We start from the raw sequence: 14,958 nt of genomic DNA on the forward strand, positions 1-14,958 counted from the left end.
CTTTAAGGTGACCGTGGAGGGATACCGCTTGTCCCATCACACATCTAGAGCTGTAAAATGGCATCTTTGCCTGAGCGTAAATTCTCCTAACATGCTTATCTAAAGTGCTAGTTTTAGCAACCAAATGAAAATGTAAGATATAAAAAACGTTTTTGAATAATTATCTAGAAAATATTGATCATATTCATAAAATAAAAAATAGTTTTTTCAAAAAAAATTACATAATTTAAATAAAATCACTCTCTGTACGACTTTTTAGATATTTTTTAATGATTTCCTAATAGATTTGAAACAGAGGAGATTTTCGCTCCAATGCTTTATTTGCTACAGGTTTGAAAAGGAAGATATTTAGAAGGCTGTCATGTATTTATTTACATTTCACCTCTCTTTCCTCTGCTTAGGATATTTTTCTATGGTTTCTACACTCACATATCCATTCAGTATTCAATGACATTTCATGTTACAGAGTTATGTTTCATTTCTTTTGGAAAAAATACAAATATTCTTCAGTTTTGACATTATTGCAGTTTATTAAAAAATATAAATTTGCATTGTCCCACCTTTTAATTTCAACCATTCTTAATTAATATATATGAATTCAAATAATAATTTTTATTAGAAAAGGAAACTTTCACATCAAAATATTCATTCAAACACCAAAAGTTGTTGTTCTGACAATTTAAATTACATTAGAAATTAAGGGGGGGGGAACTGCTTCAGAATTACACCTGCAGAGAATTTTTATTTTACACTATTTCCATGAATGAATACTGGTGCTGCCATCTATTATACATTTAGAGAACTAAAAGGCATAATTGTATGTATTTTAAAATGGAATCTTGCAGCTTTCATCTCGGAGATAAAAACAAATAAAAAAGGTCATCCCACCACCCGTCAGAGGGTTAAATATAAATCCATTCATTCACTGTGCACATCCGAGTGGTGAAACAGATTGAAACAATAGGCATCATTTTAAAAAATATGATTCATGTTACTAAATTTGTAATTATGTATAAAAACTGATTTTTAAATTCACCTAACTAATGAAAAGTTTAATGCTACACGTAAAACAGTTTTTCAGTTATATATATATATTACATATAAAATTATTTTAGTCAATTAGAACAATCTTTCCTTGCTAAAAACAAAATAATAATAATAATTTGTTAAGTGAAATAAAGTAAATCTATTTGCAATAAATAGGACCCAATGGCAGCTGAGCAGCAAAAGCTGCTGAACACCGCTAGTTCCAACCTGGGTTCGAATCCCGGCGAATGGGCTGGCTACATGTGTGTTTTCATGTTTTTCCCATGTGTAACATGTATATAAGCCAGTTTCCCTTGAAAAATCCTTTGCAAAGGTGTCCTTCCTTTTTGGCAGATAGCCCTAGTGTGCTTTTCTCTAACCTAATAAGCCAATCAGCATTTGTAATGAAAAATATAAAACAATTCTGGAAAGACCACAAAACAGATATGTCCTCTATCCCCCCCCCTCCAAAAAAACCCCTCTTTTAAAGAATCACAGTGCTTTTTATTTATAGTATCTAGAAACTAGGGAGGAAAATATAAATATTGAATTTATTTTATTTTAGCACAAATGTCTGAGAATAATTTTTTACAGTTAAAGTAAGCATTTATTAAATGTCTCGGTTTATTACAAAAGTTTTACCATTAGTAGAAATGCTTAAAAATTTCAGTCTTTTCTCTTCTGCCGAAGGCTGGAAATTCAGCAGCTCGCTGCATAATATTGCCACTTTTTTAAAAGCATCACATCATTGGAGGAATTGGATATCTGTTGTTCCAAGTAGCATAAAGCCATTTCTAGTGCTTTTGCTGCATCTGTTTGTGATGTAATGGAGGCCACATTGTTATCAATGTTGTAGTCACATGATGAGAGTTGTAAGGAGTGTGTAATAATACAGTCAAAAGTCGTTAATTCGGACACCCGTAATCTGGAATGATCTATAATCCAGACCTCAAACCTAAAAACTTTCTGCGCATGCGAGGCGTTGGCACATGCGCACAGGCGTTTTACGCGTGCGCGTAAGACCTTGACTACTGCGCGTATGCGTGTGCGCAAGTGCAGAATACGTTTTCGCCTGCGCGTTTAATGTATAACGGACGGTGTAAGCTAAAATTATCTAATTATCTATTTCAGTTAATGTTAATGATTGCGTTGTTCCTTAATCTTCGAATTGGATCGCGCTTATTATTTTTTGCAGACTGTAAGAGCAATTTTATAAAAGTAAACTTGAACTTTCGATTATGTCAAATAGAATTTCCGATGCTGGAACTTCCAAAGGATCTACAAAACGAAAGTATGTTTCGATGTCCAACAAACAAAAAGTGAAATTGCTGCAAAAAATGGATAAAGACATGAAGAATGTGACAGAGAGGTTAGTGAAAACGAAAAAATTTCGATTGACAAGTTAGTCGGTGTTCTCGGCACAGCAATTAACGGGATTTGAACAGCGGAACTTTGTAACTGAACAAGAAATTATGTCTGTTTATAGAATTAAAGAGAAAGTATTATCACATAAAACGAAGCAACTTAAACAACTTACATTGAAAGAAATGTTTAATAAAGTAAATAAATATTAAGCTTTTTTTTTTTTTTTTTTTTTTTTTTTTTTGTAAATTTTGATACCCTTTAGATCATGATTGTTCTTTATTTCATAAATTACGGTTTCATATTTTTAATTTTAGAATTTCTGCATGCCATCTTACGAAATTTAAACTGATGATCTATAATCCGGAAAAATCGATATCCGGAATCGCCGAAGTCCCGACGAGTCCGGATTAACGACTTTTGACTGTACCATTAATGCACAAAGTGTTTCTTTTTTTTAAAGTTTGTTTATTTTTTATTTTGTATATAAAATATGTATTATAGAATTTTCAGTTCTTTTTTTTAATTTTTATTTTTATTTGATTTTCATACTTGGATTAATTAACGGCCAGTTATAACGGAGATCCGGTTAAACAGAGGCTGGTCAAGAGAGAATCTATTTGCAATCATGCAGCAGTTGCCTTAAACATAGTGACACATTGGTGTGGTTATGAAAAATTATCTTCAGTTTCCTCTTCATTTTTTATGAAATTTTCTGATTTCTGATAGATAATGCTTCCCTGTGATTATTTTTCTATGCCGAATGTAATGTATTATCAACAGCTATCTAACCTCTCAGACAGCACTGGTCATAGATTCCAACTGAAGCATTGTCATAATGATGTTAAAATCTTTAGATGATTCATTTTTATGTCTTATTTAACATTCAGGATAGCTGTCAGTCTATGACAATAATTTTGTCACTCTGTTCTATCAGTTGTTCATGTTGATGATTTTAATAAACACTATGTTTTATTTTCTTATAACACTTTGTGAATCAAAGTCTACAGTATATTTACAGAATTTTTGGGATTTATATTAATACCATGTTAAATCTCTCTTGTGACTTGTCACACTTAGTTGTGGCCACACCCTTCACTCTCTCAGAGCTGAAACTTTTTATTGTTTATAAATGGATGGCATAGCAACCTGTCTTTTTTTGTCTTGAAATATTTTTTACAAATTGATTCTTTGTTACCAAAATACACTCTACTAGTCATCTATTGACTTCACTCTTCTTTTGCAATCAGTCACATTTCTCTGACATCACTCTTCTTTTGGAAAGAATTATAAATAATTTCATCTGCAATTGGTGTAGGTGGAGGACTGGAGCATGGATCATTTAAACAGAAAATTCTGTTGGCTATTTTGCAGCAGTGAAGCTATGGTGCTATCTCCTAACATCTCCATAATTGCTAACTCTCCCAGTTTATCTCCTGTTAGTTCACTGATTCACACTGTTGTTTTATTTTTAGCTAAAGGAAATGTTTCTCGGCAATAAATGAAACTTAAATTGTGTCTTACTGAAAATTCTCCCATACTTAGTGTGTGATTTGAACTGTCTTAATCTGCTGTAGGCATTTGTAGAACGGAATTCAGCAAATGTTTAATCAGTTAATATTCCTATATAATTTTCTTTTGTACATGGTACATTATTAAAATTCATTCTCATTTATCTACATTTAATATTAATTTTATTTTCATTGAGTTTAAAAGTAATTTGATAAATAAAATTTTTCTTGCCTACTCGAGATTTTCTCAGATTAAAAGTTTAAGAGAATTAGCCAAAGAGCATAAAATTTAGAACATCTAATTAAATAGTAATATATTTTACATCAGAATCTTTAAATAGTTAAGTAACTTGAATTATACTAGTGAATTCAAGCTGATTTGGAATTTTTTTTGAAATGGCACTGCCACATGACAAGAAAAACCTACCAGAAACTCCCAGTTTTCCTTTCAGTCACCTTTCATGTACACTGCCTTCCAAAACTTAACAAACAGCATGTTTTCAAAGCTCACCGTTACAAAAATGTCATTTAGCATTAGTAATTATTAAGTAACATTTAAATTCACAGTTAATATGCATGATAGTAACAAAGCTTAAGAAAATATATGCAGAAACAATAGCTACCATTTTTATTATATAAAAATTAATATATTATGTAGAAAGAGTTGGAGAAAAATGCAAAACCTTTAAGTTTTCATGAGTGTTGATTTTCAATTGTTATTAGCAATATCGTTCACAGTATCCTGGACAATCTATCAATGTCCAAGAAATGTTATTTGCCCAATTCATTGAGGTGGTGGGTGATCAGATGGATGGAAATGGGGATGTCACAAGCTGATGGCATTTGCTAGGCATCTCAGTGTCGCTCGTAGTGTGGTCTGTCGACTATGGGATCAGTTTAAATCTGAGGATTCGTGTCTAGAAGACATGTACCAGATAGACCAAGTTACAACACTTGTGCGAGACCATTATTTAGCTCTTTCGGCCTAAAGGAGGAGCAATATTACTGTGCCTCAGCTCATGTTATATCATTTAGGGGCAACAGGAACAAGAATCTCAAATACTACAGTGCGCAGATGGCTGCACAATACAGGTCTGTATGCAAGACGACCAGTTGTTTGTGTCTCCTTGACCCGAGGACATAAAGGTGCTCGTTTATGTTGGCAAGATAACACGTCTCCTGAACTAATCAGCACTTCACAGACAAATCCAGGCTAACAATGGAGAGTGATTCAGGTCAACCAATCCTGCCTTGTGGAAAGACACATTTACAGAGGTGGTGGAATAATGGTTTGGGCTGGAATCTCTCTCAGTAGTCACACTGACCTGCATGTGTTCCATGGAGGAACTTTTGACTAGTGTGAGATACCAAGATGAGATCCTTGATCAATATGTCTGCCCATATGCCGCTGCTGTTGGTCCTGGATTTGTTTTGATGGATAGCAATGCATGACTATACTGAGCTCAGGTTGCTGAAGAATATCTTGAGGGTCACAATATGAAGCAGATGGAATGGCCAGCTCAATTCCCAGACCTGAATCTGATGGAGCATCTTTGAAGCTAACTTGGGGAAGAGGTTGCTGTTTTGAGTCCTCCACCAAAGCATTAGATAAACTTGAACAAGGATTACTCCATGGCTGGTCATTGTTTCCCATTTCAGTGGCCAACAGCTTGGAAGCATTGATAGCATGGAACATAGCTGATGCCAATGTATTGTAGCTAGGAGTGGACACATTCCTCATTAGAATAATGGGTACTTATTTATGTATTAATGCCACACCGCAGCTGCAGATTTGGCAGTTTTTAAGTGCTGCCAATCTACACCTAAAATTTTTGCGACAAATCATAAATCAAAACACTTTATTTAAAATCAAAGTAGTCAATCGGATTTCGGTGGAAAAACGGTTTGATACAGAGTTTAACATAGATTCAAAACAGTCTCTGTTTTCTTTGACCTGATGCTGTCACCATATGAACTCTGCTAAATAAGATTCTAAATGATGTCTCGCTGTTCCCCTATGCCTCTTGTTCATCCATTTAGCACTGCCCTGCATTCTCTCAACTGTTTGCGTATGAACTCCTATATCAGGATCAATAAAATTGTATTTATGATTAAATTTAGCATGTAAAAATACTTTTTCTATTCTATTTGTTTGGTAACCTTTCCAACTGTCAGAATAAATTGTGCTACCATCTGCAATGTTTTCAATAATTTTATTAAAAAGGGTAGAGCCACTTCTATCAGGAACAGTGACAACAAATGAATCTTTTGTTTCTCTACATATACTACCAAACACCCACTGTTCGGGTAATATTCGATCACAATTATTTTTATGCTTATTTCATCAATTTCCACAATGCAATCTGGTCCACCTACCTTCTTGTTTGGTTTATTCTCCATATCCAAGACACATAATTCACACATGTAATTGTTCCAATGTGTAACAGTTTTATCCAATAAATCAAGTTGCTTTTCACAAAATTTAATCAACGTCAACTCCCCGCACCAGCAGTATATGAATCTCAAAACTGAACAAAATGGAATTCTGCTTCTTTCAAACCAGTTGTCTTTCCTAAGTCCTACTTGCTGATCACACTGTCTTAAATTACATTTCCAAAACGTACGTTTACCAAGATAAAGTTTCATATCATGCGAATTTCGTTCATACATTTTTGTTTTTTGGTAAAATATTTTGCTCCTGAAAAAATAAAATTGCATCTTCTTCTGTGTTTGGCAAATCCCAAAGACGCATTTTTGTAGCACTAAAAAATGGCGTCAAAAATCAGCAAACAAGACGACAAAAAGGAATCCAAAAGATAACTGCGTGTGAACAACAGGATTGCTCTTTATGGGCGCAACTTCTGTTGCGGTGGCATTAATACGCAAGTACCGAATAATGTTACCATCACATTTTCCCTCAAAAAACTGCAATGTATTGTTTCTCCAAGACTAGATTTCTTTGTTTAGAGTGTAGTTTTTTGTTGTAATTCACGTTTGTGTTGAACTCTAGAAACATTCTGTGTCACATTCATTAAAGAACTGTTTAGTAAACATGTCTTGTAAATTTCTTGATTCGGTGTTGCTTCATTCTTAAATTAGACCCCCCCAAAAAACATGCCGTTCCTTAACTTTTGGAGGGCAGTGTATATTTTAAATTGTGAAATTTGTCAAAATGAGTAATTTACAAATGCTTTTATTGGAAGCAAAGTGATAAGTACAGAGTTAAGTTTTTGTCAAAATTTAAATACAAAATAGATCTATTTCCAATTGGCATGATTTTCAAAATGATTAATAATGATAAACATAATCTTATTTTTACAGCAGTACTATGCCTCACTTTTCATGTTTCCTAAAAGAATTTCAAGTGAATATTTATCAGTAATGCATCTTTACTGCAACAAAATTTAATGATATGTTTAGGAAATTGCTGATATAGAATGCCTTTTTGCAGTTCACTAAATCATCATTTTGTGTTGCATAGCCAATATATTATTTTTGTGCGTTATATAAGATACATTTTTCTCATTAATTTGTTTGTATTGAAACTTATTTAGTTATATTAAAAAAAACTTTAAAATTATTATTCATATGAAAATGTACTTTTTCAAAATTTGAAACTTTATTTCAGGTGCTTAATATGCAAAAATGGTTGTATTGAAGATATTAGCATGATTTTATTAAGAGATTGTATTAAGAGAATCAAGGCAAAAAGGTAATAAATTGTTATTATAATATAATATTCATAATATATTCTGTGTGACTAAAGTGTTTCTCTGAAATGTATGTTTGTCGGTACTCCCTTATCATAGCAGCCCTCAAAATTTAATCGCTAATGAACCGAGATGTAACATGTAACGAAGTATAAGAACATGAAGTTAGATATCTTGGTTGGTTGGATTTCTGTTTTGGGGGCCCCATTTCTGTGTTACGTATTGTTTCTTTGAAGTGCATGCATTTTAAAAAATGAATGCTTTGTTTAGTTCCAATGGTCGTACAATTTTTTTTTTGAGACAGATCGTTAATAATAAATAATAAAGAAGAATAAACATTATTTTGTTTTTGGTTGCTATGGGTTACCAGACTGGCGGCTTAAGACGGTCGATACTAATGACTTCTTTTTCGTTTACTATAATTTTAAATGTTTTTTCGTTTCGAGCTAGCACTTGATGGGGCCCTGAAAATTGTGGTACGAGAGAAGGCTTTAAATCATCACATCTGAGAAAAACATGAGATGAGTTTCTAAGTTCTTTATGCACGAACCCGAGTTTCAGTTCAGTTCATATTACTTAAAGTATTGGTTTCATAAAGCAATTAATTTGATATTAATACAAATGCTAGACATTTGGCCACAGCACTTGATGGGGCCCTGAAAATTGTGGTACGAGAGAAGGCTTTAAATCATCACATCTGAGAAAAACATGAGATGAGTTTCTAAGTTCTTTATGCACGAACCCGAGTTTCAGTTCAGTTCATTAACCCGAGTTTCAGTTCAGTTCATATTACTTAAAAGTATTGGTTTCATAAAGCAATTAATTTGATATTAATACAAATGCTAGACATTTGGCCACAGCACTTGATGGGGCCCTGAAAATTGTGGTACGAGAGAAGGCTTTAAATCATCACATCTGAGAAAAACATGAGATGAGTTTCTAAGTTCTTTATGCACGAACCCGAGTTTCAGTTCAGTTCATTAACCCGAGTTTCAGTTCAGTTCATATTACTTAAAGTATTGGTTTCATAAAGCAATTAATTTGATATTAATACAAATGCTAGACATTTGGCCACTAAGCCATTAGCCTTGATTTTGCTTCTGAGTACTTAATAAAATTAAAAGACAATAGTGCAGTGCATTTGTCAGTATGCTTCTTATCCATAGACTGTCTAGAGTTACAAAGACTACATACAGAAGAATCCTTAAGTCGAATTTAAAAAAGTTGGGCATTCAGACAATTGTGCCCAGTCAAAAGACGAAATAATTCCTTGGCTACAGAACGAGTAAAATGTAGATTAACTTGCTTTGAACTATTGAGATGCTCCCAGAGCTTTCCCTTACCTTTTTGATAGGTAGGAGGCAAACCTCCTTTTAAATTCTAATTTAATTAGGAGTTTTGCGGAATTAAAAGGTTGTACAATTATTAGTGGTTTGTAGAACAATAGGTTCCTTTCTTTGCCAGGAAATTGGCTCTTTCATTTCCCTCAATGCCACAATGAGTGGGAATCCACTGCAAGACAGTTGAGTTGGCCAGAGTCGAGAATTTTCCTACATTCTTGAATTCTTTCAAAAGTGCAAAATTTATTGTTGGAAATAGCCTGCAAAGCAGTTTTGCTATTGGACTAAATAAATTAATTTGATATAATTTATTTGAAAAAGCAAATCCTTTTATTTTTTCATTTGATTTTTCTCAAGGGGTAGAATCTGATTAATAAGATTTATTAGTAGTAGAGAAGCATCTGCCTTTTTTGAAGAAGACAACTGCTTTACTCTCAAATTCACATAATTCAGCAAATATGAAATTGACAAATTCACATCATTTGACAGTTGTTATCCAAAGTGTTAAATATGTTAAAAACCAGTTTTCATTATTTTATATCATTTAACTTATTTTATATTGCAAATGAATATACAATTTAAATTTCAAAAGTAATTTTTAAACTTCACCTAATTTATGTAATTTTTGGAAGCAGAGTTAGATCTATGGCTAGTTATTCTCATATTAATTCAAATAATATCTAATCGCTGTATAATTTCCAAAGTTGACAGTTTACAGTTAAATTGCTTAAATAATATTGTGATTATGTTTATTACTTTATTATGAAAGAATTGTTATCACATACATATGAATGCACCAAGATCAACTGCCTGTTTGCTAATTCAGAATTTCAGTTTACATATGCATGTTAGAGAATCAATTTGAAATTTACAATGTATGTTTGAGAAAAATTCAAACTGATGAAAATATTTGTGTTATCATTTACATTTTTTGAAAAGTTTAGTTTAATATTGTATACAAACTTGTAGTTATTATATTTTACTGTATAAGAAGTATCTGAAATAAACAAATTTTGTTAGCTCTTCGTAATATCGTCATACATTTCTTTTGCTAATATATATAGAATTATATAACTAAATTGTGCGAATATGAAACTGAACTGTAATTCCTTGAATCTATACCAAAATTACATTGTAACTGAAGTTTCTGATTTAGATCCATTTTGAATCAAATGGAAACTACTTTGGTCACAGAGATCCAATTTAACTATTGTATTCTATGTGTTTAGAATTTGTATATTATGAAATATTAAGCTAAAAATATTTTTTAAGCATATGTGTCCATGATAACAGTTTTATATTGCTGTGTTACAAAACTAAATTTCTTCTCAAATTATCTGATGTATATTTTCATTGGTTTCACAAATTTAATTTATTTTATTAATTTAATAAAATATTGTATTATCATAATTATAATTGGCCTGTTCAGAGCATTACCAAAATTTGGTAAATTTTCCGTTTTGCCGCTGCAGGGGATAAAGTCACCAGTAATAGTACAACTGATGCCAATTGTTGTACCATTACTGGCGACTTTGCTGGTATGACTTTGCTGGATGATTGCTGGTAACCTTTCATGCCTCATTTTCAAAACAAATCACAGCCATTTCTGTTGTTGCAGATTGATTGTTTCTTTCAATACTGGCATACAATTACGTATGATTTTTACCAGATAGTTCAATTTTATGCCCTAAGGCCATTCGTGGTAATTAAGTCAATTAGGATGCAGTCACACCGTTCAACCGAAGGCGAAAATATAGAAAAAGCAAAGTCCAGAGTTAAATTCATCCATTCTAATGAGAATGCACTAGAGAAGTAAAGAACTGCGGTTTTACATAATTTCTGAGTAAGCTATTCGTATGAATTGAAATAGTTAAAAATTGGCGATTTTTTTGCCCCATTCTTGTTTGCATCCAATGCCCTCCCCAGTAAAATGGCGTCCAAAATATAATGCAATAAACCATAATTAACATAAAAATATATAATCTCAATAAACTGCATTTTAAATCAAACAACAAAATAACATAAGAATGGAAATGCATGTTATGCAATCTACGTAATAAAAAAAGGAAGTATCGACTTAACTTTATTTGAAAATTTTTGTTTCTTCAGTATGCGAGACACACAGAACTTTATTTGAAAATTTTTGTTTCTTCAATATGTGAGACACACAGAATTCCTTAACAACATCCCAAAAACTATTTAAAATTATCTAAACTAGAATCTGTATACTGCTGTCGTCACATAAATTCATAAATGACCGTGATAATCCAAGGGGTACCATAAAATGCAGACTAACCCATCCTTGATGCTTATCCTCCTTGATGCTTTGAGAAATGCAGTGAGATGGGGTCCTTCAGTCCTGCTACATTCCATGGTAAAAACATTTAACCCCTTAACTGCTGCGGGCATATATATGTCTTGCTCAGCTGATGTATTAACTGCCCCGGGTGTATATGTACGCCCTACCAAACTACTATCATTTGCTTTGCGCTGCTACCCGTAAAATAATTCGCAAAGCTTTGGAATGCAACACCACAATGACCTTGACAAAGTATGCAAAGGGCGATACTATTTCAGAGAAGTGTGGGGAGAAATTGGAGAAAGGTGTGTGTCTAAAGCGGTGAGAGTAATGACTGCACGGTATTGGCTGGTGTTGTTTGAGTAAAATGTATTTTTTTTTATTCTGTGTCCTCCGTTTTCGTTTACTTTTTGTAGTAGGTTCCAGGAATAAAGAAAGACATAACGGATGTTTCAAACCCATTTATCTTTTTGGAATTATTTTTTGATGAACTGCTCATGCTTCATATTGTTACTGAAACTAACCGTTTTGTAGATGAGTACATGAACCAACACCTTGCAAATGAAAAATCAAGAACAAAATTGTGGCATTCAACCAGTTCAGAAGAAATGTATGTTTTTTTAGGCATATTGATTTCACAAGGTATAATGCTGAAACCTGATATTACACTTTACTGGTGTAAAAATGAATTGATCGAAACTCCATTTTAGGGATCTTTTTTATTATAAAAACATCATTTTTATTATACTTACATCTTTTTATTATACTTTTACTCAAAACATTAAATTTTGTGCATTCATTTTTTTCTTTTATTCTTTATTTTGTGAAAGTAAACAGTTTTTAGAAAGTAAAACTTGCACTTGTTTTTCCCCCAATAACTATGCGCGCCTGTGTGGAAAACCGTGGCACTGGGAAATGAATCTTGTACGTTTTCCGCTGCAGTTAAGAGGTTAAAACTGTATTCTCATAGTTACAAATTATAGAGACTTCAGTCTGAAAAATGTAATAGGATTAAATAGATTGTAACACAAGAGAGTTCATATGCCTTTGTGGAGGACTTTCCAAGGGAAAAAGGATCTTAGTCATGTCAAACAGTGTTCGGCAATTTTAACACTCGGTCACTGCTAGACCCAGGTAATAGAAAATGAATGATTCATTGAAATATAGGGACGAATTATTATAGTACTTGAAGTGGTATTGTATTTCTTTTCTTATCTCTGATCTAGTTTTTAATATACATGGAGAGAGCTAAAAGTCACCCAAGTTTGATGCTTTTTAAGGTCCATCGTATCAACTAATGCGAGTTCAGAAATCGTATTGCCATTATTACAGTTATTATGCTTTAGAATAGATTCTTGACTCATTTCTGGTTTATTGCATTTTTCCTTGAATCTTGATGAACACTTGATGACTACTTCTGGCTTGTTTAGACCCCAGCTCATTTCAAAGTTATTCATTAGGAATAAGGCTAAGTTTTGGATTGGCTAGATGTGCTTATCCAGTTGCATGTCTTCTGATCATGAAATCAAGGAACAAAAAATACTTTTTGCTGCATCAGAGATGCAGTCGTTGTTCAGAATACCTGATTTTTAAAAATCCAGACTTAGAAGAAAAATTAGAGCTGAATAAACAACACCAGATCATTTTGCTTTCACCGTCAAAGATTTGTTAGTGTAAAGCACTTCTGCAGATGCTTCCTGCAACCAAACATGTGCATCAGAATTTTACAATGATAGTCACAATGATATATTGTGACTCTCTAGCAATCTTGTTCATTCTTCTGCATCCCAGATTTCAAATGATACTGAGTATGAGACTTCTGCATTCCAAATGATACTGAGTATGAGATACATTCCACAAATAAAGAAGAAGAATAACCTTGTTTGTCTACATCAGCCACTCGTAAGTTACGTGATATCTGGGGTCATCAGAATGTATCTCATTATGTAATTTATCTTTGTAGCTGTGGTAACGCCATGAAAATCAAGTGTATTTATTCATTTATTAGTGAATAATCCATTTCTTGACTTTCATTCATGAGATACATTGGAAGTTACTTTTATCTCATGAAGTTTCATTCATGAAATAAAGTAATGCTCTGAGCATTGCTATGCTGTATTAATTGCATATTGGTTGATAATTTTATTTGAATTTCATTATTGGTTGATAATTTTATTTATTTTGTTTGATAATGATTGATAATTTTTATTTCTTTGTCAACTTCCTAGCCCTATAAGGACAGTTATTTGATGCTTCATCCATTTCGCCTTGCCAGTGGTCTAGTGGTTAAGACTGCTGAATGCTGGTAGTTCATCCTAGGTTCAAACCTAAGATAGTGGACTGACTGCAAGGCTGGTTTTAAGGATTTTCTCCATGTATAATGGAAATATGGGCCAGTTTTCCTTAGAAAATTTGCCACAAAGGTATCCCTGTCCTATGGCAGATAGCTCTCATGAGATTTGCCATGTTTCAACAGCCAACTGACGACCTTGCTTTCCCTATTTCATGATAACATAGAACAGTTAAACACAGGGTACAGAATTCTCTTTAAATATTGTAATTTGGGATGTCAGATATGCTATGTCCAGGTAGATTCATCTCTTATTCGCTTAACGGGACAGTAAGGTAATACGTATCCATACTGTGTTGCAGAATGATATTTCTAGTCCACTAGTTTATGAGTCGTGATATATTTTTGCATTTTCCACACTTTTCTACAATTTAGATATATTTGTTCACTATTGCTAATGGTTGTTCCAGTGAGACAGAAAAATATTAGTAAATTCAATTCATAAAAAACTATGAGTTTGCATTATGCATTTTTTAAATGAAATACTTAATAAAACTGATTATGTAGAATACCAATTAATTAATGTAAGTTGTATTTTGTATGTATATATTCCGAATACCTACTAAAATTGACTATTAGTGTTGCATCTCTTTTAAAATTTGGAGCAGAAGAGAAAAATTAATTTTATGTGTAATACTGAACTGTGTTCCCACAAGATAAATGCCTAGATTCAGTTTTTTTTTTTTTTTTTTTCATGAATTTAAATGGAATATTTAATAATTTGAAAATAATTAGTATTATTCTGTCATGTAGCAGAACAGTTGCTACTCCGTCATTAACTTGATCCGTTAAGTAATTGAAGCCTTATGAATTTATGGGAACTGCAGAAGTAAACTTAATTCAAAGTTATGTGAATGTTTTTTTTAATAATCGAATGAATCTATTTTGTTTTTAATAATAGAATCGAAATACCGATTGAAATATTCAGTGAACTGTGATAGTCTTGTAAACCCTTAATAAGTAGGCTTACCATTAGCATCAAAGTTTGGTGTAACTTTTGGCTGCTGGTTTGCTGATAATCTATACTATGTACGTCAGGGTATTAATTTTGAATGAAAATTTCTAGAATTTCTTCATTTTATGAATTAGATTCGCTGCTTTGATAGTAAGAAATTGAGATCATCCACTGTATTATCGTTGTCAGCAAAAGTGTTCATGCAGTCTAAAAAAGAACAAAAATGCTATATTTTTTACATTTTTCAAAAACATGTTATTGACCTGACTTATTATTATTACTCATACGATAAATGCTTGCATTTCAAAAATCATCTTCAATCAGATTCACCGTTTGGGGGTAAGAAATTGGGATCACCCACTGTATTATTGTTGACTTCAAATATGTTTGTGGAATCTAAAAAAA

The 14,958-nt window shown here is 32.5% G+C and overlaps 2 long non-coding RNA genes across 4 annotated transcripts in view; one reads left to right on the plus strand and one right to left on the minus strand.

Annotated features, from left to right (window-relative positions):
- LOC118204315 (uncharacterized) overlaps positions 1 to 14,958 on the plus strand; it is a 53,219-nt gene that overhangs the window by 23,689 nt on the left and 14,572 nt on the right. For both annotated transcript variants that reach the window (XR_015040138.1, XR_004760766.2), the window contains exon 3: positions 7,528 to 7,611. This is a non-coding gene — a long non-coding RNA (uncharacterized LOC118204315). The remainder of the gene's footprint in view (positions 1 to 7,527; positions 7,612 to 14,958) is intronic.
- Positions 11,953 to 14,958, minus strand: part of LOC118205202 (uncharacterized) — a 50,570-nt gene continuing 47,564 nt past the window's right edge. For both annotated transcript variants that reach the window (XR_015040139.1, XR_015040141.1), the window contains one exon: positions 11,953 to 14,949. This is a non-coding gene — a long non-coding RNA (uncharacterized LOC118205202). The remainder of the gene's footprint in view (positions 14,950 to 14,958) is intronic.

The sequence above is a fragment of the Stegodyphus dumicola genome, chromosome 3, assembly GCF_044657685.1.
Source record: "Stegodyphus dumicola isolate Sdum_Otavi_A_Nest chromosome 3, ASM4465768v1".
Taxonomy (NCBI): domain Eukaryota; kingdom Metazoa; phylum Arthropoda; class Arachnida; order Araneae; family Eresidae; genus Stegodyphus; species Stegodyphus dumicola.